Below are 25,934 nucleotides of genomic sequence, written 5' to 3' on the forward strand. Positions count from 1 at the left end.
GACATGCTCAACCCTCCGTTTGGGGAGAACAAGCATACAACCCCACATGTGAGATTACAAAAGAAGTGTGGCGCGGAGGTAAACTAAAACCTCTATTAACAAAGACACACTCAGTAGAAACTAATTCAGAACAACAAACTGAAATATTAGCTTTGAAAATGGCGCTAGATAATGCGGATCGCGAATTCCCGACACTTATAGTGTCAGATTCATATTACTGCGTCAAATCATATAACAGCGATTTGCAGACATGGATTCAAAAAGGTTACAAAGATGACACAGATGCACCAATAAAGCAGAAACTGCTCTGGGAACAAATAGCTCTTTTACAAAAAGAACTACCAAAGACTCACGTGACTCACTCACTGAGTCATCCGCGTGATGGCGTTCACGTTGTAGGGAATTCATTGGCTGAAACAGCCGCAGCGGCAGCCACTAAATCGGCTCCCGTAGTTCGAAAAAAGCGTACATTAAAATACATTGACGGTGAAACAGTGCTGGCGGTGAAAACGTCATCAAAAGGCGACTGCTCAGCGTTACCGATCAACTATCCACTCAATTATACATACATAATCGATGCAAACTCCGTCCCTTTTGCTCGAATCCCTGGAGTGGGGGATAGGGTGATTCCAAACATGGACAGGAGAAACTTGTTAATCGCAGACGCACATATGGGCGAGGGTCTCAGACACCTTAAACTAAAAGATTCTCTGGAAGAATTACAATCAAGGTACTGGTGGCCAGGCGGATCACTGAAAGAATATCGACTACCAAAATATCGACTACCCAAAATATCGAGGAAAAAATATCTACAGCAAAAATATCGAGTTTGTATGTACAAACAGGTAAGTACAAAAATATCGAGTACAAAATATCGTTTACAAAAATATAGTTGTAAAAAATATCGTATTTACTAAAAACAGTGTTAAATTAAATTAATATTAATAATTAATTACTAAAATATACTTAAAATTACTTAAATTAACTTATAATAATTAAATAATTAATGAAAGTTAAATAAATATTTTTTTATTTCATATTTATTAAACATATATATATAGTAATAAAATATAATAAAATAATACCCAAAAACTGAAAACTGACCCTGAACCCTAAAAATACCCCTTTACCCAAAAACTGAAAACTGACTCTGAACCCTAAAAATACCCCTTTACCCAAAAACTGAAAACTGACCCTGAACCCTAAAAATACCCCTTTACCCAAAAACTGAAAACTGACCCTGAACCCTAAAAATACCCCTTTACCCAAAAACTGAAAACTGACCCTGAACCCTAAAAATACCCCTTTACCCAAAAACTGAAAACTGACCCTGAACCCTAAAAATACCCCTTTACCCAAAAACTGAAAACTGACCCTGAACCCTAAAAATACCCCTTTACCCAAAAACTCAAAACTGACTCTGAACCCTAAAAATACCCCTTTACCCAAAAACCCAAAACTGACCCTGAACCCTAAAAATAAAAACAATTTATTTTACTATCTATAGTATATACTTACATATTTTCACTTTCTATATTATTTACAGTCGATATTACTGCACTTACCTTAAAAACGATATTTTGGCTGTCGATATTCTGTCCAGTCGATATTTTGTCCAAACGATATTTTTTCCTCGATATTCTGTCCAAACGATATTTTGGAGTCGATATTATGTCTGTGCACCGGCCAGGCATGAGCCTGCGTCATACCATGTTTGTAAAAAACTGCCCAAACTGCAACAGAGATCGCAGTGGGGAAAGAAACAGTTTAATACCTCGTCGTTCTACTCCAGAAAAAATCAGGAGTAAAAAGGAAGGGTTGCGATTAACATATACAGGCTAGTTCCACTTATAATGTAGATCACCAGCACTCGGCTGACGTCCGGACTGTTATACAAAGATTTGCGAGTCTAAATGGCATATACGCTAAGAGCATGCTACGTTTGACCATTGTCTCCACTCTAGCCCTCAAGCCTGAGGGGAAACATGACCAAATGAGCATAGCCCAGCGGGAATCTTCTCACTTCCTTCCTGAGGGTACGGGATGGTGTAAAGAAAAAACCAAGACATAAAGCAATCTATAGCGGAAAGGATATTAGGTTCGGGAGCTGGGTGGGTCAAACATCTAATAAGTGTCCAACGTAGTCTCAATAACTTGCCAAGAAATTCTCTGAAGGGATTCAGTGCGTACGAATTATTATTTGGAACTAGGATGATGATCTCTGACATTGATAGTCAGACTTCAGTGGTGAAAGAAAAAACCTTTGATATCAAAGACCGTTTGGCTATTTTGCAGGACTTAAACAAAACAAGAAAAGACCTGAGCAACATAAAGTTGAAACAACAGCCAACAACCACTGAAGAACCACCACCTGTCCCAGCAAGACCTGTCTGGATTCCAAAAGTCGGGGATCTACTCAGGGAAAAGATCGCGGTAAAGAAGGAATTTGGGCCTTCTTACAGAAAAGCAGTTCCTGTCTTGTCTGTCAACGGGACAAGATCAGTTGTACTACCGCCACTTGCTGGTAAAAAGGAGAACCGAGTTGTATCCATCGACCTGGTAAAACCACAACATGTGGCCGATAACAAACAGTAGGCCAAGTGGACTCCCAATAAGTAGCAGAACACCAAGGTTTGCTACCAGTACAGAGGTCCTAACGAAGAGGCTCATCACATTCGAAACGCCTACAGAAGAACAACAAGGACTATGCAACAATGCAATAGAACTAAGACCTCTGAATACCCAAATAAAAACATTTAGCAGAGACACACCAATCTATAATGAAGTACCAAGTGAAAATGCAAGAAACAGAAATCCTGAACCAATTGGAACAATTGACAGAACTGCATCCGGCTACTTCATTAACTTCGATGATTCCTCTGAGGGCTTCAGCGAATCAAAGACACAGCCATCATCAAAAACCTTTAAAGACAAAGCTAAGGAACTTTTGAGACAACTGAAAGAAACATATCTGATTTCTCCATGGATTGAATTTTGGGTGGGTTTTGGTGCATTTATCCTCATACTTTGGCTCATCATGATACTTACTTTGGGACGCTTCATTGAGGGAAAATATGCTAAAATGGACACAGCAAGTCAGAAAATCAACTTGATCCTCAAACCACACACATCTTCACACGTCGAGAAAAGAGAACTTTCTTCAGCCAACTTCACAGCCAATCCGATACCTGGTGGGGTAGCCTGGGACAACACTGACTATGAAATTTATGGTCCGGTCGAGATCCTGAAATATCCACACCAAATTAAGATCTCATTGAGTGACTTTGCAAAACCAAACTCATTTGCTGATGATTGGGACTTCGAAAGCATTAATAATATGATGTCTGACTTAGTAATGTCTGCTAAATTTACCAAACATGATTATTTGCAGGGTTCTACAAATTATGACAGTATGTATTGCTATAACCACTATGGTAACCACTTTTTACATAGATCTGCACAACCTAGAAACGTTTTAAATTATAATCAATGGGAACATTGTGCAACACCTCCAAAAGGGAGCTCAAGAACCGTTTACGACAAATATTCATATTTTTCAGGTTTTAACACAAGTAATGCTGAAACATTTTATTTTAAATTGTCGAACAAGACAGGAACCAAAACCATGATAACCAACACAAAATTGTTATATTCAGACTCATTTTTTGAACAAATGAATACTTTTGGATTTGATTATTGGGACAAAAATGTTGAATTGAAAAGTGTTTGGGGTACAAAAGAATGGCAAGTACAGGGTATAGAAGCTTTGTTTAGAGCCTGCATGATCCCAGAACAAATGATATTTTTAAATGACACTGTTCAACAGACCACCTGTCTTGGCTTAGCCAAAATCAAAGATTTAAATAAACCGTCTATTCCAAAGCCAATAATGTTTAGCAATAACTCTGATACAGATGAAGAGATAGACGTAAACCATATATTAAACCAAAACAGAACACATCCTGATTGGAAACAGTGGTTGATCTGGCCCACAGATACTAATAACTGTCAAGACAGATTCCTGAACAAAACACAGGGGTTCAAAATGACCAGGCCAGACCCTAGATATCCTCAAAGACATCACCCAGGGATAATAACCACCTACAGTGTGGGCAAATTATGCCTTCAATGGCTACAAACTTCCACACTGGCAGAAATTAAGCAACACCTAACTTTACTTACTGATGGTGCTGACTTGCGTGATTTCACTTTGGGACCACGCAAACAGCGTCAAAAGCGTTTCATAGCAGCCTCTGTATATGCAGCATACAATGAGGCCTGGAAGGTTACTCAAATTGAAACAGCAGAGAGAATACGGGAAATTGACCGTATTAATTTGGAAAAATCACTTTCTGTAGTGGACAATGGGTTAATGACTCTGTCCTCCAGAATATTTTCTTTGGACAGCATTGTGTCGTCAGCAATCGATATATTATCGCAAGACTTACTGCTATTACAACACGGTCAGTCACAATTGCGTTCTATTGTACAGCTTGGCTGGACGTTACAAAATCTGCGTTCAGGCTATGTGCCTTGGCGTTTAATCAACACAACGTCACTATTCCAAATCTTTAACCTTACTGATAGACAAATCAGTATGGCGCAAAAGGGTGCTGATTATACAATCTTGAGCATTGAAAAACTAGAAAGATTACCAATGACAATGTCAGAACGACCTGTCAATGAATGGATAATACATGGGATAATAAATATTCCAATCTCAACCTTCAGGTTTCAATACTGCCAAAAATATACACAGGCTGGCATGTACGAGAAATTGGGAAAGGGGTACCTTAAAACAACATGGAACCTGCCCTATTCACATGCATGTGTCAGTAATAAAGGACAGAAAGTGTTTCTTAGTGGCAACAATTGTGCGATGTCACTGAGTGGCACACTTCTGTGTAACGGAATTAGTTGGCATGGAGCCTGTGAAGGGAATTCATACAACCTTTCATGTCACCAGCAAGGCGCACCTGCAACAGAAATAGAACCATTCTTTCAAAGACTCTATAATGGGAGTTACATTCTTATTGTAGACCGCAGATGTTGTAGTCTTATGCCCGGGACTCCTTATCTAGTAACTACTACTGCGAAGGTCAAGTGCTGTGGACGCACATTGTTCCCCAGCTCCTTCCCAAGACAGGGAGGCAAGGGCATGGCCCGATTTGAAAATTACTTCTATTCGAATAGATACTTTAAGCAGAATGAAAACAGTCCTTCTTCAGACGCCTACCAGGCTCTCGTCATCAAAAGAAACGTATGATCTACAAGTCGCAAGGACGACTGCAGAGATACATACATTATTATCAACTAATTCCCCCGTACATTTCGCGGAAATCCTAAATGAAATCTTAAATATTTCTGATACCAATGGGGTCTCAAAGGTATTTAAGACAGTATTTTCGATGGCATTAACACCATTCAAAGCCATACTGGGTATTTTTCCAGATTTCGTCCATTCGATTTTTGGCGGACTTCCCCTGATCCTGGGACTAATTGCAGGAATCCTATTCTTAGTCCTTATTTTTCGTTATGGCAACCCATGTCACAGACAAAACTCTTGCGACAAGGGAAGAAACAATCCTAGCCATTGGATACCGGGACCGGATATCAAAAATCCTGGGACTCTCCCGGCTTAGAGACCTGAACATGACTTGGTTTCTATCATTTCGACCAATGTGGCAAAGATGTGTTTTACCTGTATTGAGGTGTCTGCTATGCGGAGAAGAATGCGTGTTAGACACCTGTCTGACGCTACAATCGGATGCGCCGATGGATGCAGAAACATTGTTGAGCCCGATCAAGGTTCATGCTTTGTGCTGCCCTCAAAGGCTACCAATCCTGATGACGGCATTCGTGGAAGCTTCACCACTACGATTGATGGGTAGTGAAGTTCAAGATGAAAGCAGCATCGAACAGGTACGACCTTCTGTCAGTAATGCAAATCAGAATGTCAATGGAGACAATCATGCGCAAGAATGCATGATTACACCTATTTCCGAGTTAGTGGAACTTTCCCAGGAAGCTGTTGACAGTTTTTTCGAAAGCCTAAATGATATGATGTTCTCACCCGAACAGAAATAGAGACTTTGAGCAAGCTCGCACACGGCGTTCCCTGAATTCGGCCTTCAACTTTAAAAATAAAGTCACATGAACATTTTCGCTCCAGTTCACGGACAGCAGTTTTTCCAGCAGCCCCAAATATTTTTGCATATTTTTCGGGACACTATCTTCTGCTTAAAGTAAGAACTATTCTTAGAGAACTAAGGTTTCTAAATTTTAGATAGCTTATAGACATTAGCTGCCCGCTGGCATGTTCATAAAGATATTTTATTCTGTGATGGAATGGTCTCGAAACTTTTTTCTGTAAGAAACCATTTCATGTGTAATTCTCATATACCAAATAAGCAATAATGTATACAAATGCGATTACTTTGGCATTTTTCTACAGCTTGAGTGCATACCATATATATATGTCTGCAATTTTTTTCAGTATATTTGAAAATTTCAAAATGCATTTATGTATTTTGGGGTGGTAAGGTATACACACTACTCTATAGTATGTTGTACTATGTTATACTATGCCTAGATTAGTAAATATGTCCATAGTTAGCGTGGAGTGGGTGTCATGTATTCCTATAGGTTCTGAATCGATCCCCCTATTCCTGACCCTATTCTAGTTAAACAAACCAACAAGTTAACTAGCAGTCAGCCCATGAGGCAGAAAACCCCCATGATGCAGATACCGTTATCTGACGCAGTCACACTACGGCACAGGAACGTGTTATCTGATTAGGTCATAACACTTGCGATCTAATTAGACAAGCGATATTCCTCCAGCCCCTGATAAGGCATACGGAGTTCTCATAACAAATCAAACCTATGACAACCTGGGCAAAACCCTGCGGCCATTGTTTTGATTTCACCGAGAACTTTAGTAAAAGAATGTGCTAACGAGCAAGTCGTATGACATCTTTATTGACGTATCTATGTCCATCCTTACGTCAATCTCGGCACCTTAAAGGTATAAATATTACCGATCTTGCCATATGCAAACACACGCGTGGTGACGAGACGGAGCAGCCATACTTGCCGAAGCGAAGAGCAGAGCAGACCCCGCTCGCGCAGCCCCGCCTTTCTGACGCGCTGAGAGACGCGCTGCTTTCTCCTGCCGAGAATCCAGCACCGGCGTTTCCGGGTAGCCCTCGCAGGCAGCCTGGAATATCGAGACCAGAGAGAGAGATACCATTCCTCATTCATCCTAAATTCCAGGTACAGAACTGAATAACCCCTCACAGAGAATTCTTTAGTTATTCACTTGGCAAAAACAAACTTAACTTAAACTGTAACTATCTATTCCCGCCCACGTATTAGACTTAGGTCAGGTACACGGGGTAGGCGTATCTAGAAACACCAGTTGAGTACGTTTAGTCAAATGTATATGTGTATATAATATATTTTATTCATTTTAAAACATCTTATGGCTTAGAAACCATATCAATGTTTTTACAGTATTATTTTATACTATTGCTTTTAATGTATGCACTTTACTTAACTATAAGTATTGCAATAATATCGATCCATTTCTCTTGTATGAGAAAAGAGACTGATCAATAAATAACACCTTTTTATTGAACACGCCCGTCTCTTCCTTTTCTCTACATTCTGATGAGACTAAGAATGCACGTACTGACTGAGTAAAATAATTTGCCTTTTGTTCACACGACTCTCGAGATTGACTCTTGATTAGGGGAGAGCAAAGTTGTCATGTTCTATGGTTGTCAGAAACTAAATCCCTTCTTGTCTAATCAGGGAAGTTAATTCCTCCTTGAACATTCGAGAAAGTTTCTAGTGAACTCTGAGCTACGCTGGCAAACCCAAAACTTTAAGTCTAGTATCGACAGTAGTAGACCTAGTTAACGTCTGGCCTAGGCCTTTACTGCTGTAGGTATTATTCCAATGCGCAGAGCCTATTGGGAAGATAGGAACTACACTACACCCCCAAGTAAACAGTCAGGTCCTCTCTTTTCGGTAGTCCCAGAAAAGGAGAGAGTTGAGCAGAACCCAATTTTAACTGAGGCAGAGGCAGAGGCAAGTAAGGCTAAAACGGCTAAAACGGCGGGGTTAGACACTACAGTAAAATCTAGTTACAGCCACAGAAATAAGCAGTTCCTTAAAACTTTGGCTCCCCCTACCCCTAAGCAGGCGGTAATTCCTAGAGTTACAAGGAGAGTTACACGGAAAGAATTGAACTTACAGGCAGGAGTTGCCGTAAATAAAAAGGGAGTGCCGGGCGATAACTTGGCCCTAGGAAAGAGAGGAAAAGGTGACAAAGTAAAAGTTACGCCGTCCTTAAGATCTTATTTTAAAGCGCAGGAAAAGATCACTGGTAAAGATATGGCAGAAAGCTCGGCTCTCCAAGTCTTAACTGATTATCACTCTCCTGAAAGCCGGGAGGGGCAGGAGAACTTAGTAAATTCAATAGCTTCTACAAACGTACAAGACCCTCAACCCATAATGGCGCAACCGGCACCCGCGGCATCGGCTCCGGTGTCATCACAGGATCTCACTCAGAGCCGTCCTGATAAGGACCTTACATTGAATTCACAGCCTGACTCTTTGGATTCCTTATCGATAAGGTTGAGTACTCTACCTCAGCCAGTTACCCATCCAGTTACCCAACCCACTCTATCAGCTTATTGTGACAATCCGCAGAGCGTCCCCCGAAAGGGTCCTGGCAACACTACAGAGGCTTTGCTGGAGCTGATGCTGGAGGAGATGAGGTCTAGGTTTAAAATCTCTGAAGAAAATCAGAATAAGCTTCATGAGAGATTTGAATCTTTAGACCATAAGCTTTCCACCTTGAACGCCAGGGTCTCCATAGTGGAAGCAGAGACAGAGGGGCTGGCAAGAAGAACAGAAGTTTCAGAGAAGAATATCAGAGACCTAAGGGCAAAGGACAAGTCGATAGAAGAGAAACTGGAGTCCCTAGAAAACCAATCAAGGAGATCTAATCTAAGATTCCTGAATATACCTGAAGGGCAGGAAGGGTCCGATATAAGAAAATGTATTATTTCCTTGATTGAAGAACACTTTCTTTGGAGTAAGGCCTTAAAACTTAGAAGACGATATCCAACGAGTACATAGAGATCCTTTTAGGAAAACTAAAGAAAGGAAGAACCCAAGGAAGATCCTAGTAAACTTTAAGTCATACACTACTAAAGAAATAATTCTAAGTGAGCGACTGAAAAATGGAGAGTACAGTGGAGGTGGCTGGTCTTTTAAAATCCGCTCGGATATTGCCAAGGTAACAATGGGAGCTGGGCCAGAGAATGCCGGAGCTAAGATCACTAGGGGCTACAGTCCAAATGAAATTTCCTGCCGCATTAAGGATTATGTGGAGGAACAAAATGTTCAATATAAGAGACCCGCTGGAAGTTGATTCTTTGCTGGAACAGATGCGCACCGACATTCAGGTGAAATCTCTCTCATAAAAACTGAAATACTTTATAGACATAAACATAGACATAAAAAGGAAAGAAGGGGATAGGAAATGATTGTAAATAGGGGGTGGTAGGGGTAAACTCACTCATTGGCATTTTCTCTTTTTTTTTTCTTTTTCTTTCTTTCTTATCTTTTTTGGCACGGGCTCAAAACGGGCTAAAGTATAGCCCAAGGAAAAGGGAGGCTTTCCCAGGGAGGGAATGTGTTTCCCCGTGCCTTTTCTTTTCAACTCCTCATTTTTTTTGACTATTTTACAGTTTCTTTATGAATATACACGAGGGGGAAAGGACGGGGAAGACAAGGGGGAGGGGAGCAAATTTGGGAAAAATGAAAAAAAAGTCCTCATCACGCTTTTTGTAAAGGAGAAACATTGTCTAAAGCTAAACTGGAACTTTAATTCGCCCAGCTTTGTCAATATTGTTATAACCAATAATGGATAAAAACCAAAGATCTTTAAAAGTAACAACATGGAATGTTAATGGTCTAAGAACTAAGAGTAGGCGCCGCAAAATTTTCGAATATCTAAAGTGTTTGGACAGTGAAGTTATAATATTACAAGAAACGCACTTAGTTAAAAAAGAGTGGGAAGAACTAATTAGTACCCTCAAATGGGTCGATTGTTATATCTGCACTGATCAGGAGTGTGTCATTAAAGGGGTCGCAATGTTGTTTAAAAAATCTCTGAATGTAAGAATTATCTCTGCTGAGACAGACCCTAAGGGAAGGTGGGCAATAGCCAATATAAGCATTCTAAATAATACTTTTACGGTGGCCGGATATTATGGGCCCAACTTAGACGATCCAACCCCACTTCAATCTCTGTACTCCCACTTGATTTCCACTACATCGCCTGTAATTTTGGGAGGGGATTTCAATATTATCTTGGATCCAAGAACAGACCGCTCCCCCAGGGGTATCCAGAATAGCTTACCAAAAATGAGGGAGTGGTTGGGGGTATACAAGAGAGACCTCAATCTTATGGATGTATGGAACATAAAGGGGATCAAACAGGATAAGTTCACCTTTTCTAACAAAAAGTTGGGTATCCATTCCAGAATAGACTATTTTTTAATAGATCAGGGTCTTCTGGATAGTACCTTGATGGTAAAGCACCTTCCCGCACATCTGTCTGATCATTCGGCTGTTGAAATTGACTTAAAAATAAATAACGAATTAGATCCACCAAGATGGACATTTGATCGGTCCATTCTTCTAAATTCAGCCACAGTGGATCTACTCAAACAAGACACGGAGATATATTTCCAAGAAAATAAAGGTAGCGCGGTACCTCAAATTGTGTGGGAGGCTTATAAGGCCGTAATAAGGGGCAGGATTGGAGGGTTAGCTTGTAATAAAGCTAGAGAGATGAAAAAAGACATTCAAAAATTAGAGGAAAATATTACGTTTATAGATCGGCAGTTGTCCCTGGCACCTTCTTACCTACGAACTCAAGAACTATCTAAAGAAAGACAGGAAAAAAAGGAAAGCCTAACAGAACTACTGGAGAGTAAAATTAGAGAAAGATGGGACTGCAGTAAACTTGCCCATTATGAGTACAGTGAAGGTTGCGGGAAGTTGTTGGCCTGGAAAATCAAAACAGACTTGGTAAGAAACAAAATCAACTGCATAGACCCAAGAGATCTCTCTCAAAACGGCCTAGAAGATACTGTCATTAAACAGGAATTTATGGCCTTCTTTTCTGACTTATACTTGGAGGACTGTAACCCAGACATTGAAGAGATTAACAGGTTTTTGATTGCCCAAAACATTCCCACTCTTCAAGCGGAGGAAAAATAGAGACTAAACAGTCTAATCACAATAGGGGAAGTAGAAGCAGCAATGAAAGATCTAAAAAGAGGCAAGGCGGCAGGCCCTGATGCTCTACCTTATGAGTTCTATATACATCTGAAAGATGTTTTAATTCCCCACCTGACCGAACTCTTTAATGAGATATTTCTAAACAACAAAAAAATTCCAGAAACGTGGAATGACGCAACTATCTCAGTCCTTTTAAAACCTGGCAAGAACCCAAAAAAATGCGAGTCCTATCGCCCTATTTCAATACTAAATTGTGATTACAAAATATTTACTCAAATCATGGCCAAAATATTAGGGAAAATCGCAGGAACTCTAATAAATTCCAACCAAAAGGGCTTTGTGGCAGGAAGACACCTTCAGGACCTTACGCAAGAATTGATTGGGGCAATAGACATTGCCATTACAGAAAAAATTGCTCTATCAATAATTGCAATAGATGCGGCCAAAGCATTTTATAGAGTCTGCTGGAAGTACCTTAGTGAAGTGCTAAAACAATTTAATCTGGGAGACAATATAGTTAAAATGGTAGAAAACATTTACAATTCCCCCAGGGCCAAAATCCTAATCAACGGCAAACTAACTACCGATATATACATAGGTAGAGGAACTCGCCAAGGGTGTCCCCTTTCCCCCCTCCTTTTTAATTTCTATATTGAACCTGTGGCAGAATGTCTAAGGAATCTTCCCTCAATCCAGCCCTTTGTCTATCAAGGATGGCAAAAAAAAAAATAGCCCTTTATGCCGATGACCTCATGATTTTTACACCAGATGTGAAGGGGGCTTTAAGAATAGTAGAAGAGACCTTGCTAAGTTTCGGTAAAATAGCTGGTTACCAGATGAACCAGACTAAAACAAATTATGAGCTGGAACGAGGTATTTGCCTCCCCATTTGGAAAGGAGAAAATGAGATAGACTTAGTAAAGGATATTGACAAGATTCCACAAACTAATCTACAGAGAGTAGAAACAGAAGTTAATAAACTTCTGAAGGTCTGGAGTAGTCTCCCGCTTACATTCCTTGGAAGATCTAATATAATAAAAATGACAATTTTGCCAAAATTCACTTTTATTTTCAGTGCAATTCCTTTGGAATTTAAAAAAGAGGCGTTAAAAATATTCAGGGGAAAATATCCACGTTTATCTGGTCTGCAAAAAGACCAAGGATAGCCTGGTATAAGCTAAGAAGGAAAAAAGAACAGGGAGGTATAGCTAGCCCGGACTTATTAGAATACTGTCGGGCATTCCAATTTAAATATGTTAGGACATTGTTGGGCCACTTTGAATCTTACCCACAGTACCTTCAAAGCATAACAAACAATACAAGTCACTTCCTTTATAAATTTGGTCACCCAAAATTTTTCAAAAAGATAAAACTGAAGATTTTAAAATCAGCATCTAAATTATGGTATGGTGTTAGGTGTACCCTGGGCATCCCCCTATATAGCGAGAAAGCCCCAATCTGGGATTCGCCAACTACACCAGATTGTCTTAAGGACAGGCTTGCTGGTCCACTTAAACAGGCAGACATAATAGAATGGGGTCAACTTCTTTTTCAAAATAAACTCCTTGAATGGGAAATTCTGTCACTACGGACAAATTACACACTCTCTAAATGTAAGTACTATCAGATGTTGAGCTGGTCGAACTCTTTAAAAGAAACTAGAAAAGGAAACCTTGAACTGGAAATTAAATTCCTGGAGACAAATCAATTCAAGAAAGAAATATCCTACTGGTACTGGGCTTTAATAATAGCAGGAGAAGACGACTTTCGGATTCCGGAGAGTATCTGGGGAAAAGATCTGCAGACGCTGGATTTAAATACTACATGGCAAGTATCTATGAGTAAATGCTGGGCTATTGTATCTTCTGCTGCTCTCAAAAGAAATCATTTATTCACCACACACAGAGCGTATTGGACCCCTAGGAGGCTCTCTAAACTGAGTGGAGATGCACTGAGAAGCTGTCCGAAATGTGGTATGATTAAAGCTGATGACTTGCACATGTTCTGGCAGTGCCCCAGCCTCGAAGGTTTCTGGAAAGACGTTGGTATGATATTAGAGCGAGCCCTAGGAAAGCAACTAATTGTAAGTATGGATTTGGTTGTTTTTGGGGTCTCTTGTATGCCGGTTAGGAATGCTCTATCGAAAGCTGAGGAAAATTTAGTTTTTATTTTAATCTTGTTGGCTAGGAGGGAGCTTTGTATTAAATGGGTAAGCCTGGTAGCCCCCTCTCGAAATGAATGGCTAGCGTCAATTTTAAGGGTGTACAAATTAGACAGAAGAAAGAGTGTGAGTTCGAAAAAGTATAAATTTTGGGATATATGGGAAGACTTTAATAAGGGGTGACTAGGGACATGGGATGAAGTGGGATAGTGAGACTGTGTGTTTTTTCATCCTAACATATGTCCAATGATTACGCTGCCGCAACAAAATGGAATTGATGGTACTTCGAAGTAGCCATCATGGCTAGCTTATCTCAGATCCGGGGAAAGAAGACCTCTTTTTCTTAAATGTATGGAAGTAAGGGGTGCACTTTGTCTGAAACACCAGAAAGATATGGTCTGGGTATCCGAAAAGACACATTCTGGGCGGAGTAAGAAAAAGCGACTCTGAGATTCTCCTACATTAAAATCAGTTGCGTAATGAGGACAAAAAAAAGAAAAAGAAAAAAAAACAATGTTCACGTTATTTTTCATAATAAAAAAATGTGAATACTATATCTGTCTTTCTAAAAAATCATGTAATGACTAAAGCAATAAAAAAATATTTAGTGAGCTAAACATTTTTGCATTTCCATTTTTTGAGCTTACTGAATAATTTTTTACAACAAAACATCACAGCATTTAAAGATTGTAAGAAAAACGACCACAAGAGATAAATCTTCATAAACTAAGGTAAACAAATCAAAATATTATTAATTATATTTGTTTTTAACAGGGATGCTGTTGCTTATCTTCAGGAACTGCAAATCCATGTTTGTAGTAAAAATAAATATGGTGAAATGTTTCACATATTTTGAAACCCTATATAAAAATATGACTTTTTTTTTTTTTATATATTTTTTTATTATTTTCTGGCAGAGGTAGTACATACAAGGATAAAACAAAAATGAGGAGACCATCACAATGCTATACGGAGAAAAAGAAGAGAAAAAGAAAAGAAAAGGAGGAAAGCAAAAAAACAGCCATCATACAATTTAAATCCAGTTATCAATTGGTGACCATAATTTACGACCGAAGGTCTTCTTTTTAACACCTTTCAGTTTATACACTGCTTTATACAATCTATAAACATTTAGCAACTTTCCCAACCATAGCTCGAAAGTTGGTGGTTCTACATCCAACCATCTGGAAGTAATACAGGCTCGATAAATCGACATTCCCACAAACATAAAATTTTCTTGATCTGTAGTTAGATTCCGAGGGGGGAAATAAACACCAAAAATAATAATAGTGGGATGGAGCGTAATCCCCACATGTAACAGATTAGTCAAGAACTTTTCAATCTTCGCTATATATGCAGCCAATTTGGAACATTTAAAAAACATATGAATTGAATCTGCAGCTAAGGTACCGCATCGGCTGCAATTAATACCTTTTTGAGCTTTCCATTTTAACAGTTTTGCAGGTGTATAATAGAGATCTAGAGTGGACATAAAATGTTGGCTCTTGAGAGAGCTATTAATTAGTATCTTATTGCTCATCTCAAACACTTTGACCAGATCAATCCCTACAATGCCAAGCTTTCGCTGCCATTTCACGGTATGATGATCAAGATCATTCTGACGCCTATTGTTCATTAATTGGTAAATAATACCAATACGGCTATTTTTCCTAGAGCTTTCTAAGATATCAACAGATTCCATCATATCCGTGAATAAGACATTTTTTTTTTCCAGAAAACTACGAATCTGTAGGTATTTAAAAAAATCGTTCCTGGATAAACCAAATGTCTCTTGCAGTTTCGAAAAAGACATAAGGGACCCATTTTGATATAATTGTCCAAGTGAATAGATCTGTTTCGTATGCCACCGATAGATTACCATATCTTGAAAAATTACAGGTAATGACTTGTTATCGGACAAAGGTGTATAATAATTCAATTTTGGGATAATACGTAAGGTTTTATTCATTTGTCTCCAAATTAATAGTGCAGCTATGACCACCTTAAATTTTGTTTTTTTATAGTAGCTGGGTTCGATAACTTTAAGCAGACATTGCCGGGCATGAGTACCTAGAAGCATTTCAAAGATAGAGGGTGCGGTTGCTGGTTCCGATACATAATCATGAAAAAACAGAACTCGAAAGGTTTTCAAAGCAATGGCCCAATAATACATTCTAAAATTCGGAAGGCCTAAACCAGCACAGTCTAAAGGAAGAGTACACCATTTTATGGATCTTCTAGCGCGATGGTACCCCCACAGAAATCTAGAAACCATTCTATCTATTCTATTAAAAAGAGACAATGAAAAAAATAAGGGAATAGTACGAAAAAAATACAAAAATTTTGGAAAAATCATCATCTTAATAACATTAGTTCGTCCATATAATGACAGGTGTAAATTATTAAATCTTTCTAGCGTTCTGTTGGTGGATATAAGTAAAGGGTCTAAGTTTAATGCAACGATATCCTCAACCTTAGAAGATAAAGTAACACCAAGATAAGAACCGGTGGTATTTAATGGGATATCAGAAGGTCTACCCGTTTCCGAGTGTATAATCTGAGTTTTTGCAATGTTTAACTTATACCCAGAAATTTTCCCAAACTCACTGGCCAGATCAATTATTGTGGGTAACGCTGAAGAAACATCAGACGTGACAATAGCCACGTCATCTGCGTACGCTAAAACTTTGTGGTCAACTTCGAAGAGACGAATTGAAGGAATATTAGGTTCCAGAATAAGTCTGCACAGATATGGCTCTATATATAACGCAAATAAAAGCGGAGAACAGGGGCAGCCTTGTCTAGTCCCTCTAGTGATTGGAAAGGGTCTCGAATAATCGGCACCTAATCTAATTATACCCTTAGGGGTAGAGTAAAGCGATCGCACCGCTTGAATAAATTGTGACGGAAACCCCTTCCCTTCTAACACAGTCCAAAGAAATCCCCAGTCGACTCTATCGAACGCTTTTTCAGCATCAAGTAAAATAACCCCGACTGGGGATTCCTTTGCCTGTGCCCAATCTAAAAGTGTGATAACTCGTTTGACGTGATCAGTAGTGTCTCTGCATCTAATAAAACCATGTTGAATATTAGAAACTAAACTAGACATTACCTGATTGAGTCTATTAGCAAGGATTTTGGAGTAGATCTTGCTATCTGCCGTTATAAGAGATATGGGACGATATGAGCCTAGTTCTTTTGAGTCCTTATTTTTTTTTAAAAATACCACTATTATAGCGGTGGACCAGGAATCAGGTGGACTCCCTTGAAATGCTAGATTAAAAATCTTGAGAAGTTCTGGTTTCAGCATATGTCTAAATGTTCGATAGAATTCTAGAGGTATCTGATCAAATCCCATGGCTTTACCAGCAGCAAGACTCAGAATAGCTTGCTCGATCTCTTCCCAACTTATTGGGCGGCTAAACAGATCAGTCTCCCCTGACCCTAATACTAGTTGGTTAATACTATGAAGATAATTCACTGGATTCAATGTCTTGTCTACTTCATTATTGCGGTCATTATACAATGTTTTATAGAACTCCAGAAATGCTTCTAGAATTCCTTCCCTACGTTCGTGATAGTCGCCATTCATGTCATTGACCCCCTGAATTTCATTAATGGAAGATTTCTGCCGAAGACGTTGTGCTAAGATTCTGCCGGTGCGCTCTCTATACTCATAGCGTTCGGTTTTATATTGCTTAAAGTCTGAAGCTACTTTATCGGCAATATGGGTCCGCAGACCAGAACGTTCAATTACTAGGCGCAATTGCACGTCTTCAATACCAATGTTGCCTTTACATGCGGTCGCAAAATCCAGCTCGAGTGACCTGATCTTATTTAATCTCTCCCTAAATTCTATTTGAATTTTTTTCCTCTTATAATTTGCAAAGCTGATTGTCTCCCCACGAATGATTGATTTAAAAGCGTCCCAGACCACAGGTGGGGAGGCCGTGCCATTATTTGTTAAAAAATAATTGTTAATAGTAGTCACCATAAATTGCAAATAGTCTTCATCTAATAATAGACTTCTCTGAAATAACCAAGATCTATTTGAATTCAGACGTTCCATAGGAACCTGAATCTCAGCGATCATAGGATTATGGTCTGAAATGACTTGGGGTAAAATTTCGATACTAATTGTCTCCAAGAGTTGTAATGACATGAAAAAATAATCTAATCGGGCAAATTTCCGATGTGGGCTGGAGTAAAAAGTATAGCCGGGATCTCTAGCGTACAGTTTGTGCCACACATCCGTTAATCCATTATTCAAAACCAGCTCCCTAAGGGCGCTGTATGTTCTTGGTTTATAACCCATATATCTCCTTCCTAGTTTGATGTTCCAGTCAGCCGGTAGATGAATATTTAAATCCCCACAAAATATGATGGGTTGCGTCCACAAAGCTAGTTCTGTGTTGACCGTGTTAAAAACTTCAGCATCATCTACATTTGGCCCATACATACAACAAATAGTGAATCTGAGCCTACCGATGATTAACTCAGCAAGACCCCATCTACCCCATTTATCAGCTAAAGTTTTTAAACATTTCCCAGCACCCTTTCGCATACAGATCGCAATGCCTCTTTTTATACCCATCTGCTTGGAAACAAGTAGCACCTCTAGTCCCAGCCTATCCAAAAGTGCGCGCTTATCCCATGCAATATGAGTTTCTTGTATACATAATAAGTCAATGGCTAAGGTCTGCAGCATTAAACGAAACATTCCAATCTTTTTAAAATCATTGAGACCATTGATATTAATAGTGCAAATTTTCAGCTTCTTCTCCATATTGAAATGACGCAAAATAAAAGATTAGTGAAAATCAACAATATATAATCCTCACCACTGCGACTTGAATACCAATTAAACTCCCTTGCACTGAATACCTCTGCCTTACACCCCCACCACCAACCCTTGCCCCTTCCCACCCCCACCCGTAACCCCAGAACCCCTCCCCCCACCCTCCCCAACATATGAGGCATAGGAACTACCAGTTCCTAGAACGTATGGGTGCCGTGTCCCTGGACCAGAGCATCCTGACGAGAAGAAAAGGAAAAAAAGACCAGTAAAAAAAAAAAAAAAAAAATAAGAAAAGAGGGGGAAGAGAAAGTTTAGAAGGAAAAAGGACGAAAATAAGAGAAGCTAAACAATCCTACTAAAAAAAGAAAAGAACAGAGGAAACGGAATTGAAGCTTCCAGAAAGATTAATTAAACTAGTAGCCCTTCTAATCCTAGTGATCCTGCAATATACAATATAATAATGTAATAACCTTACATCCTAGAGAGCCTTAATTACTAATTGTAACTCAAATGGAATCCAAATACTCTTTGGCTTTGACCTCTGAAATAAAATATTTTACAGAGCCCTTGAATATAGTCTTTAACTTTGCTGGGCCTTGAAGGAAGACGGCGACCTCTTTCTTTTGGAAATTGGGAATCAGTTGTCTAAGTCGCCACCGTTGGGCCACTGTAGCTTGGCAATAGTCCGGTCGTACAAAGAACTGACAGCCAAGACCATCCGCTTTCTTATCTGGTCTCGCAGACATATAGATAGCTTCACGAGCAAGGAAGTTGTTAAATGAGACCAGAATAGCCCTGGGATAGTTTTCTTGGCCTTGTCGTGGGTTCCGTACAGTAAAGGGGAACCTATGCGCACGTTGAACTTCTCGTGACCAGTCCCAGTCTACCATTTTCAGGGAAAGCATCCTTTAGTAGATTAATGATAAACCTCCGTGGGTCAGACCCTTCTTTGTTTTCGGGAATTCCCAAAAAACGTAGATTACTCCTACGAGCCTGATTCTCCAAATTAGCAATCTTGTCCGACAAATCTTCCTTTAGAGCTATGAAGTCACCAACTTCCTGCCTCTGTGCCATGCTTTCTTCTTCCAGGACTGCAATCCTGGCCTCTGCTTCGACGACTCTATCGGTAGTCTCCGAGCACATCTTAATCGCTCGGCGAACTGAATTTTTAACCTTAGCACAGGTCATCTGTGTGCGTAGATTTTCAGCTTTACTCTCCGCCCTGTGACTCATCATAGTATCATAAATCATTTTCAAAGTGATCTCCTCAGTGCCTTCACTACTTTCCTGGGCAATAACCGGATCGGAGACGGAATTAGAGTTGGCTCCCACAATGTCAGTAGCACCATTAGTAGGATCGAGTACAGGAATAGAGGGTAAGACATTAACCTCAGTAGGTGAATTAGAGGCGACTTCTTTACCCCCCAAACGCAATGACCTCTTCTTCCAGAGTTTTTTCTTTATAGTAGTGGCTGTGTTGGTATCAGGACTCGCACTGGATTCATCATCCACAGATAAACTCTCGCAGCTAAGCTCAGCCCAATCTTTATGTGCACCTGTTGCCTCATCCGAGGAAAGTTCAGACAACGAGAAGAACTTCTCCGAGGCTTCCGGATTTATATACTGTGTGGAGATCTCCGTTGCCTTCTGTGGGTCATTCTCCGCTGATGCGGATACTACTAGCGTGGGGAGGGAACAGGAGCGACTGATACCAACTCCACCAAAAACTACATCTCCCATCATGCCCTTCTTCGAAGGATTGGTCAGGTTTGGGGGATTATTTGGCAAGTTGTTGTCATTTTCAGCTGTAATAACAGATTGTTCAAGCTGTATTTCGACTGTCTCTATAGTTTGCAGGTTACTTTCAGTTATTTTTTTTCTAGCCACTTGTTTCTCAAAAAGGACAGGCAGCGTCTGTGACGTGACATTTTTAGCACTAGAAGGTTCATTGTTTTTGACAGGGGGTTTATTAGTGTTCTTACCCTGTTTTATCACGGTTTTAGCAGGAGTCGGGCGTGCTACCTCCGGAGCCTCAGCCTCAGCCATTGCAAATCCCTCCACCGCGTCGTCTCTCCTGTTGCTGCGGGTACTGACAGACGAGGGCAGCGGTGTCTTCTTTTTTCCTTTTCGCGAGCCGCCTCCGCCTCCGCCTCTGCCAGGGAAGACACTGCTCTGCGCCCAGAGCAAACAAAGTGTGGCGCGCCACAGCGGAGACCGCCGACTAAGCACCGAAAAGTTTAGCAACATTCGTATACTTCAGAAGGATAGTTTGTATCACATTCACGTTCACGTTCAATACGCCGGTATACTGGCTGCAGAGCGCTTCCCCAAGATACTTTCCACCACTCGCAGAGAGAACCTGATTATGCTCCGCATACACGGGTGACCAGGCGGAAGCGGTCAACGCCTCAAAAATATGACTAAAAGTTTTTAGTAACACAAAGTTTTTTCCCAAAAAAAAGAAAGCGGCGATAATGGCCTTAATAATGTGCTCTATGAATTCCAATCGAAGCCCATGTTAGATGTGAACACATCTAACATGGGCTTCGATTGGAATTCATAGAGCATATTATCAAGGCCATTATCGCCGCTTTATCGGCAGTGTCCTGCCAATAAAAGCGGCGATAATGTATCGCCTGTCCTTGATAATATGCCCAGGGTTTTTCAAATAGCAAATAACATGTAAATTATCTTTCTATCCCTCAACAGAAAAAACGACAGTTTCATAAATTAAGAAACAAGCAAAAAGACCATCATTAATCAAGCATTGAAAGACTCAACAAACCAAAAACCAAAGCACTAAAACAAATAAGGTAAATAAATTACTAAATGCACCAGTAACCTGTTTTTAAGGAACCTTTTTTAAACCCACAAACAGCGACCGCACCTTTAAAAACCAAAGGACACTAAAAAATGCTTTAACTCTATTTTTTTACAGATTGTAAAACCCAACCCAACATATACAACTCACAAAGAAATTCAAGAAAATCTATCAACCGGCCAGAACAAAAGTACCAAAGGTAAGACACGGGAAATACCTTTAAAAAACCTTTAAATCATTATACTTCTCCTGAAAATTGATCTTTTTAGAAAACCAATGCAAACATGTTCTTAAAATGAGAAATGCTGTAAAAATGTTTAAAATGCAACTAAATATTATGGAAACAGAAACGTAAGATAAGCAATTAGCAGAACAATAAAGAAATAGACATCATCAAAAGAATATGTTAAAATAGCGCAACGAGAATTAAATGTTTATCTTTACATTCTAAACAGACCAACATTTGAAAAACAAAGTACAGCAAAGAAGAAAAAAAGAAAATACATTTTCTTGCACAGAGCCAGCAAATAAAAAAAAAGGTAAATATATGACAAGCAAAATAATATGTGCTCAAATAACTAATAAAACACCAGGAAGGTGCAACAGTAGGGAAAGTGATAGATAGTGTAGGTGTATCATTTACTATTCTAACTCCAGGAAGGTGCAGCAGTAGGGAAAGTGATGGATAGTGTAGGGGTATAATTTACTATTCTAACTCCAGGAAGGTGCAGAAGTAGGGAAAGTAATGGATAGTGTAGGGGTATAATTTACTATTCTAACTCCAGGAAGGTGCAGCAGTAGGGATAGTGATGGATAGTGTAGGGGTGTAGGAGGATGGATATCTGACTATGGTTACCTGAGATTTTTTGCCTTGTGTTTAGCTGGTTTTCGACTTAGTTGGCCTGGGATCCTGCTAATCAGGACCCCAGGCTATCTGCTCTCACTGTAAAATGGACTCCATGTACTCTAGGTACATCTCCAATTGGTATTTGGGTCACCTTATCAGCCCCTGTATAGTGTGCCATAGGCACCCAGGGCATAGGTGCATCCAAAGCCTACCATAACTTTTGCCACCCCTGGCTGGCCTTCCAATTTGACACAACTGGCTGATCACTCAGCTGGGGCAAGGTGGTGTAATCACCCCTTGCTTAGGTATAGTATTCCTATATCTACCTTTACATATAGACACATATGCACCTATAAGTCACTCCTATGGCAGGCCTAACAATCCCGGAGGCAGAGTGCTTGGTTTTATGTGAGATGGTGCTCTAGCATAAGCTGAGCCTATCTGCAGCTTTCGGAACCATGTCCTTATAGCTGTTCTATGATATTGCCATACCATATACTCTTAAGTGCATTATAATCCTCGCGGTTATTGCTAACTTTGGTTTGGCTTTATCGAAACATGTTGTGTAAGGTGTCATACACTTTGGAATACTACCCCTCGCCAGTTCTGGCGACGGGGGTAGCATTCCACCCTTCTAGAGGGAGAAGACATGATACTTTCCTTAAATGCGGTTAAAATCAACCAGAGCCCCAGCATCACAAAATGGATGCTGTTGCCACAGACACAAGTCTGACCTCCTGCTGCTGGGAGCCCTTCCAGCATGGGAGGCTTGGACAAAAGGTTTCCTGTCACAGGGAGGTGCTAGCAGCACCCCAGACAGGAGATAGTAGATTGAGGCAGGGAGGGATGAAAGAAACGAGACATGCCTGGGGCGCACAAGGTGTCCCATGCATAGGCCAGTTCAAACCGGTGCTGGGGCACTCCAGCCCCAGCTCTGGCGCGAAACTGGACAAAGGGAAAGGGGTGTAATCACCCCCTTCCTGGGTCCCACCCATAGGAGGGACCTAGCAGATTATCCTGACTGAAACTTTGAAACAGAACTCTGGACCTTCTACCATCTACTTTACAAGAAGATTCTGAAGAATCTCCCTTGTGGCCAAGGAGTGGCCATCCTGTGCAAACAGGCACTATCAAGCGCTCAACAACTTGCTTTGTCCGACTCTCCCGCCGGAGCCCGACCACAGAGCCTGACAAGACCCAGACTTCCAGACTTCCTTCAGCCCGATCCACAGCCATAGCAAAGCTGAGACCCGTGGAGGCGACGTGTAACGTGGGACCGGGCATCTAGAAAAGACTGCGAGACGCTTACTGTGCAGCCCCCGAGGCACCCTCGAAGGTGTGCATTGGGGTTTGAGAAGCCCCAGCCCCGAGCATCAACTGCACCGAAGCTCACCCCTCCACACTCACCGAGTGCTGCATGGGGCCCTTTTGCATTTTCCTGCTCGACGCGTCGGTCCGGTCACTTGCCCGTTGGCTAGTGGCCTCTGTGACAACGAAACCCAAAATCTACACCACTGGTCTGGTTGCTTCAGAATGGCCCTTGCTTCCCTGTGGAGGAGAAGCCCCTCAGTCCTTGCTGGCCTGAGTAAGAAGCCCTCTTCAGATCCTGCGTGGGTTGCCTTTGCCAAGGCTTGTTGACTCCAATCCGGAAGCCGACAGCGAGGGCCTTCGTGGGTGAGTCCGTGCCCAGCTCCTGGTCATTCCCCCTGATCCACGTGGCAGCAGTGACAAGCTTCGCGACAACCACCTGATTGCGCCCGACATCGCCTGGTTCCTTCCTGGTTCCATCCTGGTCACTGGCTAGTGACCCAGACTCTGTCCCCTCTGATTTCAGGTACTCTACATCTCCGATCCACCCTTGGATCCAACCGGACTCTTCTCTCCTGGTCACCTGCAGCATCTTTCTCCAAGGCTCCATAGAACTCCACGACGAAACCCGACACACTTTGACACCTATGCACCTGCTTCCTGTGGGTGAGGTAACACGAGTATCACAGTGCTCCTGTAGAGATTTACATCCCTAGTGTCCTAGTTTAAAGTGGTTAAGATCTAGTCCAGTCAGAAGACTTCCAAATCTGTAACGTTCTAACTTTTACGCACCATTGACTTCTATTGGTGCACGCGTGTGCATTTAGACACTGCACCCGCATCCTGTGGGCCTCCCCCGACATAACTGCTGTTAGTCCAGTGTAGCCCCAGCGATTTCCAAAGCCCTAGGCCTTACCATTGTTCATGACGTGGTTCTTATACCACTATTTTAATATATGGTTTTACGGGCCACCAGGGCTTATCCATAATTGTGCAACTATTTTATATGTTATATACGTGCTTTTGTTTAACGCTTGTGCTTCTGCCCTCATAAAGAGTATAGAGGATTATTCTAGTAATAAATACATATATTTTTATAATATATAACTTGTGTGGTGTCCTTTCATTTGGTATTAAAAGGATTGCATATGGTAAAACAGCTGGCTTCACATGCCCTCTTGAGTTTAGCCTAAGACTGCTTTTGTCCTGTAATCCTTGTGTCCTCAGGATTGAGTATAGAACACTACCACCCCACTTCCGTACCTTGAAATGACACAACAGAATCAGTGATGCTGTTAACCGAGGTTTAATCACAGCACATAATGAACATCAGACTAACAACTCCGGAGAAGCGTAGGGGCTTCTGCCCTTTCCTTCCAACCGTCCTCTGCACGAATGTCGGTCCCGACACTCTCCAACAGAGGACACCGTGCTAAGCAGTGGCCGACAATGCCACTCGATTGTTTATGGGGGAGTAAGGTTGTTTTCCTGTTTCGTCCTCCGCATTGATGTTACTCCTAACACCAGCCAACGGAGGGCATTTACACGCAAGCTTTTCCCTAGCCCGGTTTCTCCAATCGGTTAGTCTTTTGAAACAAATATCGAAGCAAAACAATATATAGCGTGAGTCTCAACGCTCGATAAACCCTCGGGCGGGGACTGAGGTTAATAACGCTTAATAGCGCGAGTCTCAACGCTCGATATACCCTCGAGCGGGGACTGCTGTTGAGAGCGCTTCCTAGCGCGTGTATCCAAGCTCGAAATACCCTCGAGCGGGGACTGTTGTAAATAGCGCTTCCTAGCGCGAGTCTCAAAGCTCGAAATACCCTCGAGCGGGGACTGTTGTAAATAGCGCTTCCTAGCGCGAGTCTCAAAGCTCGAAATACCCTTGAGCGGGGACTGCTGTAAATAGCGCTTCCTAGCGCGAGTCTCAAAGCTCGAAATACCCTCGAGCGGGGACTGTGGCTGTACAGCTTTTTCGAAGGTCCAATGTTTGCTCGCCTGTTACATCACAGGCGAACCTTCTCACAGCTGTCTCCGAACGATAGTTACCCCTACTGCGGGGACGGAACCTGAGAACAACGGTTCTCACCAAGGACTACGGAGCACACCTCGCGTGCAAACAAGGCTGTGGCACGATACAGGATTCAAGGTCTCACCTTGTTGAAGTTGTCGACTCGGTCCACGAACTGCAATAACCGACGCCTTCCTCTGCGTCCGTTGTGGGCTTTATGCTGTTTGTTTGAAAAGCGCCGGTTCACAGCTCGGCATTCTGGGTCCCGTAGTTCTCGAGCTATGCGCTCTGGGGGTTGTAGTTCCTTCTCCTGTCCGGCAGCGCTTCGTCTTCGTTCTGTGTCCTAACATGTCCATGCTACCCCTAGGATAGCTGGTCTATAAGGTTGACTTACAACCAATCACCATAAGGGTTGTTTGGACTGGTGCACGGTGCTCACTAGAATAGTGAACATCACATACCAGGCAAACTTCTCACAAGGGGTATAATTTACTATTCTAACTCCAGGAAGGTGCAGCAGTCGGGAAAGTTATGGATAGTGTAGGGTTATAATTTACTATTCTAACTTCAGGAAGGTACAGCAGTAGGGAAAGTGATAGATAGTGTAGGGGTATAATTTACTATTCTAACTCCAGGAAAGTGCAGCAGTAGGGAACGTGA

At 41.2% G+C, this 25,934-nt stretch overlaps 1 protein-coding gene across 1 annotated transcript in view; it reads right to left on the reverse strand.

The window, feature by feature from the left end:
• Positions 1–25,934, reverse strand: part of LOC144754349 (ficolin-1-like) — a 437,650-nt gene that overhangs the window by 265,068 nt on the left and 146,648 nt on the right. The gene's annotated exons all lie outside the window — the stretch shown is intronic.

Source organism: Lissotriton helveticus, chromosome 5_1 (genome assembly GCF_964261635.1).
Source record: "Lissotriton helveticus chromosome 5_1, aLisHel1.1, whole genome shotgun sequence".
Taxonomy (NCBI): Eukaryota; Metazoa; Chordata; class Amphibia; order Caudata; family Salamandridae; genus Lissotriton; species Lissotriton helveticus.